At 32.8% G+C, this 6,600-nt stretch overlaps 1 pseudogene; it reads left to right on the plus strand.

The window, feature by feature from the left end:
• The first annotated feature begins 3,617 nt into the window (after positions 1-3,617).
• Positions 3,618-5,492, plus strand: LOC142616567 (serine/threonine-protein kinase ZRK1-like; annotated as a pseudogene).
• Positions 5,493-6,600: the final 1,108 nt, after the last annotated feature.

The raw sequence follows: 6,600 nt of genomic DNA on the forward strand, positions 1-6,600 counted from the left end.
ATGTTTTATAAAACCGTTCACAAGGTTTGAAACATCTTCAAATATTCAGAACAATTACCAGAAAATTCTATAGAAAACTCTCAGTTTTACGAGTTTCGATCGGTCGAAAGTTTCTTTTGATCGATTGAATGGCTTTTTTCGATTGATCGAATAGGAATCAAATAGAGATCAAGTCATCCAGTGACTCTAGAATTATTTTCTACATCATTTCGATCGATTGAGCAAAAGCTTAAGTCTTTTAGTTCAAATTTCACTAAAAAAATTCAAGAATTTGAATATTCACTTTATGAAACAATACTCTCCAAACTCAAACGTCATTATTACAATCTATCCATGTATATACCTATATATACAACATTAGCTTGCACCATTTTTAAAATATGTAATGGTTTCCATATATATATATATATGATTTAGAATTTAATTGAATTTCGACTCTTCAGTTTTTGCACCCAATAATTTACTTACCACAAAAATTTAAAAATTAGATGAACACGTAGTGCAAAATTGGAGTCAAATATAAATCCAATTTAGAATCTAATTAGATTTGAACTCTTCGATTTTTTCAATTAATAATTCACTCGGTACAAAAATTAAAAATGATGGAACATGTAATGCAAAATTGAGAATTTAATTAAAACTTAATTGGATTTTTTCTAAACTTTGTCTTTTAATATATAGAGATATATAGGTTTCTTGTTCCAGGCATGACTATTATTATGTTAATAAAACCAATGGACACTCCAAGTAACAATCCACCTCACTAATTTAGTTTTGCATCCATATGTAAAAAGAATGTCTTGACAACAGCCTGATGGTAAAACATTCATATTCATGACAGTTACGAACTCAATTTTACATGGTCAAATATCAAACAGAACCAATCCTTACTAATAATATTTATTGGATTATAAAAAATTTAATAAAAAAAAAAGAAAAAAAAAAACTAATATCATTTTCACCAAAATCAGTCCACAAAAGCAGTCATAAAAAACTGTTCTTTTCCAACATATTTGGGGGTCCACTAATTCTATCAAATAGCCACAAAAATCTACTAGCTCAGATGAAATCCCAAAAAGAACATAAATGAATGGGAAATTACAAAGTGGGTTGAGCACATTATGGTTTGTTGTCCTACTAAAAATGAATGAGTTCACACTTGCAGAATAACAAGTTCTCCAAAGAAAACCCAATAATAATCATTGGAAAATGCAAATTCAAAGTGGGCTTGTTCACTCTTCAAATTCGTTTCTTCAAGCTTGGTCAACAAATTCTTTGCTAGATGAGAGTATGAGACAGAATCTTTGAGAAGTTGAAATCTAATCTATGTTTTCTTCTGTGACTAAAAAATTCAAACCTTAACTTTGATGAGAAATTCTCTCCAAAATCTGAGAACCCAATAAATTCACCATTTAATTTGAGAACCCCATCCTCAGATCCTCCAAATGTGTCGTAAACTGGTGCTTTATGCATGAACAGGCTCCAATTCCAAAGAGGGTAATTGCAATAATCACAGCTTCTAGTTCTGGATGCAACTTAAAATAACTAGTGCTGCTATAATCCACACAAGTTGCAAAAGAACTAAAACAAGCTAGAATTACTAGTATTTTGTAATATATATGTGTTTACTTTTAGTCTTTTAGACTAGTCAGATTGAGAATTATCTAAGTAACCAGGGCCCAGGGGTGCTTGGTCATTGTCATGAATTAATACACTGGTTGCACATGTGACATTATGAGCCGGCTCTGAAAATACCACGAGGTGAGCAACAAGTTGAAATTTAAAACGGGTTTAAATTGTGAGCTAATTTTGACAAGTTGTATTGAGGAAAGCTCTGCCTCTACTTACTTCATCAATTATAATTTATAAGCATGTTAGTTGTAATACCCGAAAAAAAATAAAGGAAAAAGAAAAAAAGAAAAAGAAAAAGAGACTTTAAGGTGGGGTATTTAAGTAAATTTCTTTGTGGGTCAATTTTATAATTAATATTATTAAGAGAGTTTTTAAAAAATTAGGTTCAAACCCTAGGTATATATAAGCTAATTTAGTCCGCATATATCGATAGATATTCTTGAAGGGGTACTTCTGAGTTTGTTTAAGTAAAAAAAGATCGATGGCACACTTGAGGTAATAACTAGAGAAATCTCATCTTTCGTCAAACATAAGCTTTATTAAATTAGAATATTTTTTCGATATGAAATTAACTCATTGTTTTTTCTTTTGAAAATACTAAATATTTTTAACACACACGGGGAGAGAGAAGAAGGTCTTCAAAAAACTTATAGTGGTATATATCCAAAAGCGCCTAACTTTTAAATATACAGCACAGACGGTTTAAAGTTTGTGATGTATATTTAAGAGTTAAGCCCCTTTGGATATACTCCACTGTAAATTTTTTTAAGACTTTCTCCCCTCTGCTCGTATGTGTGTTAAAAATATTTAGTATTCTAAAAAACAATTTAAATTAGAATATTTTTATGTCAGTATTTTTTACCAATAATGAGACTATCTAAATATCCAATGAATTTTATGATATAGACAAAGAAGGTGTAGATTTATATTTTCGGTAATTTGGACACTAGGTACCTGCAGAGTTTTTTATCTCAGTATTGTGATTTTTTTTTTCCTATGCCCACTGTTGGGTCATGCGTGCAAGTGTAGATGATGGAAGTTGCAGAAGGTTAGGCACGGTGAGTCTGATTCTGCACAAGTTTCTGCCTTAAGAAGTTGTACCTAATTGTGAATTTGGTATATAGGAAAAGTCATGGTAAAAAAAATATCAGATGTAAAAAAAAATAATAAAAGAAATCCGTAAAAGCTAGAGTCCGGTGCTTTGATTTTGTATGATGTAGTACATTTTCCTAGTTTTGTCCTCATCTAGAAAGAGAACTACGGGTGCTAGGTGGCAGGAGATTAAAAAAGGAAGAAGAAAAAAGAAAAAGGAAAAGAGCACACATATAAAGATGGGTCTAGGTGGTGTCATTTACAAATATATGGCTATACGTATAGCCTATCCTAGGATGCTATTTTTGTCCTTATTAGAAGAGTTAATAATGAGAAATTATTGAATATTTTTTCCAATTTCTCTTATTGCTGGTATTATTATAAGTTTTTTTTAAATTATTTAATTATTAAGTAAATGGTCGCTGTAAAATTGTTTTAGGTAATATCTAAGGATTTAGAAAAAGTGTTAAAGAGAAGTTCCTTTTAGAGATAAGTAACTTTATCCTAATCACTTTTATTTTGCTTATTCTACTGTATTTTAATTACTGAAAATTGTTTATAATTATTACAATTTTATTTAATTGTTTTAGCTACATTGATTTAAAGTAAAGAATAAAGAATTATCACAAATATATTTAATTACTGAATATATAATTTTATATATGTATTTAAATGAAATATATTTTTGTTTGAACTATGATTTGATATATATAATTTTAGATAATTTAATTATGTTTTGACGCTGATACTCAGCTAATAGAGGTAATTCATTGGTGCCGAAACTAGATTTATATAAATAATGCCCACTAAGCCTCCTTCCCTCTACAGAACTATTCTAAAAATTCCTGGTGAGCAGAACAGGCACAAAAAGACCAAGGTTCCACATTCAAGCTATGCGAACTTGGTTGAGAGATCACTTCTTTAATAAAAGAAGGAAAGAGAGGGAGCGTTTTTTGAGAATGGAAGCAAGTTACTAGAGAAGCTGATTGCCTCTTGCAACGGCAGGTCTATTCCCATTCGCACCTTCTCAGATCAACAACTTGTCCAAGCAACCAACAATTATTGTGAAAAGCAGGAGTGGAATTGGTACAAGGGTTCTCTTGAAGGAAGAATTGTTTTCGTTAAGCGCTTACCAAACTCTAAAGTATGGGCCGATTTAGCCATCAATGATTTAGTGATGTCTGCAAAGATGAGTGCGCATAGTAATGTGTTAAATCCCATAGGATGTTGTCTCGAGACTCCATCTCCCATTTTAGTGTATCAATTTGCTGCCAATGGTTTTCTTATGGATCGAATTTATGTCTCGCGTGTTACTAAACGAAAAAAATCAACCCATGGCATGGATGAGCAGGTTAAAGATTGCGAGGCATATTGCTCATGCAATTTCCTATCTCCATACTGCCTTCCAAAGACCCGTCATCCACATGGCTATACGTATGCACGGTATCTTATTAGATGAACATGATGTTCCCAAATTGTGCAACTTGTTTCATTCTGTATCAATCCCTAAGGGTGAAACTGACGTGAAAGGTCATGAGGTCTTGCAGAATTTCAGGTTCTATGCCCCCGAGTTTAGAGCATCAGGCAAGGTAATGGAGAAAACTGATGTATATGACTTTGGTCGGCTTCTTCTAGAACTTTTAACTGGAGAGAACTCTTATCATATAATTCGATTGACAATTAATGAAGGTTCTACCTTAGTAGAATACATGCATAACCGTGCTCAAGGTCATTGCTTAAACGAGATTGTGGATCCCGCAATCTGGGCAGATGGGGAAGGTGATGCTAGTTTACAGCGGCAGTTACAGGCTGTAGTGGACCTTGCCTTGACCTGTACAGAGGAAGATCCACAGAGAAGGCCAACTATGGTAGATGTCACCAAAAAACTCAGGCGGATTGAGAGGTTCATTTCTATGACTAAATATTAACATACTTCGGTTATATATATATATATATATATATATATATATATATTCACACACGTTATTAGCTTGAATTAACTAATGTTAACCCCCAGATGTTAAAATGAACTCAATTTAATTATGATATGTAAACTTTATTATAGAGATGTCAGCAAAGAACTCGGGCAGATTGAGAGGTTCGTTCCATAACTAAGTATCTACTTGGGTTAATCCAATCATCTGTTTAGCTATGTATAATGTAGTTACTAGCTTAAATTAACTAATTTCAAAGGCTGGGATGATAGAATGATATAATGAATTAGTTTTAATTGTGATATAAAACAAAGTTCCAAATTTGCCCTTGCAAAGAATCATACGGTTATTTAATATTCTTAATGAATTCAATCAGCTTTTGCAAGTAGCTTGACAGCCATGGAAATTTCAAATTTGGACTGGCTGGTATGTAATCTACCCATGCAAATAGATTCACATTATTTCATATCCAAGTGTTTTAGGCATGAGAATGAGAAGAATTTACTTGATTTTCGATCAAATGACCATTAATGGAATTTGGATAAGTTACTAGGTTTATTTGATGAAGAGCCATATAATGTAATTATCAAAATCCCATTGCCACTGAGAAGCAGGCCTGATAAACCAGCATGCATCTTAAATAGTAAAGGAGAATTTTCTATGAGATCAGCTTATAATATTTACCAATCACACAGGTTCACACAGGTGGATGAAGAGGCTTTGGGAAGTCTGCGGGATTTAAAGCTTCATGAGCGTTTTGAAGCGCATGCTTCTGCATCATTGAAGAGAAATGTTTCTAATGATGAAAGCCAAGCAGTGAAAGAAGCCTCTTAAAGCCTCCGAAGCTTAATTGTGAATGAATGATGATTGATGACAGTCGACAGAGCTTGTATAGCAGTTCCGTGATTGAGAAGGCAAATATAAAAGTTGAGTTGGTCAAAGAAATATATGTGGGTTTCACCAATAGCAGTACTAGCCCGGGCTATTTTTTGGAGCATTTAGATTTCTATAGTGACGAAATTGCAGAAAGTGATTAATTGATCATTGGGGCAGAGTATGTATTGATGCATTATGAACTGGAGGATAGATTGGTATTGGCAAAGGAATTACACGCGAGGGACTCCACTCCACAAACAGACTCAATATGAGGTGGGAGGTTACCTTTATTGAAACAAATTTAGCAACTGTATGAGTTGCAGAATTGCGAAGGAGTTCGTTGTTCTTTCATTCACCAATTGCACTCTACCACATCACTGTTGTGGCAAAGAAGTTGTGTAATTGTTTATGGTACTAGATTTTTCCCTGTTAACGTTCTGCTTGTTGCAAAATATTTGGATGTTTTGCATAATTTTAGAATAAGAATTAGTTCTTGCATTATATTAGGACTAATTGCATTTGTATTTGCTTTAGTAGGATAAGGGAATCTAATAATCAAGTGCCTGGGTTGTAACTTGTATTTGTAACGGCTAGTGGAGCTCGTCTTTGAGTTTCATTAGGATAGATTGTTCCTAAACTACAAGGATTATCTTGTATAAAAGGAGCAGTAGTTTATTTGAATAAAATCATCAAAAAAATCATTTTATGCAGAGAAATCTGAGGTCAAGGATTCCTCAGTCAATTCTAATTTATTTTTAGTGTTTATCTTTTAATTACCAACATAGGTAAAGATCAAGATATGTATTTACCAATCGATCTACATGAGAGTTTTTTCTCATAATTTTTTGAATGACTAGCCGCAAGAAGATGGATTTTCCAACTACAAAAACTATTTGTGACGAAAATTAATAGGGTGACATTGGTCCCAGCAAGGCTCTAATGGTTTGGATCGATTCTTGAGAGCGTACAGCAACAAGTCTATTGGAACATTAAAAATTGAATGGAAGAAACAATGAGTTTCCTGGAGAAATATGAAAAACAATTGTCTGATTGTGATTAGAGGACT

This window comes from Castanea sativa, chromosome 11, assembly GCF_040712315.1.
Source record: "Castanea sativa cultivar Marrone di Chiusa Pesio chromosome 11, ASM4071231v1".
Lineage (NCBI taxonomy): Eukaryota > Viridiplantae > Streptophyta > Magnoliopsida > Fagales > Fagaceae > Castanea > Castanea sativa.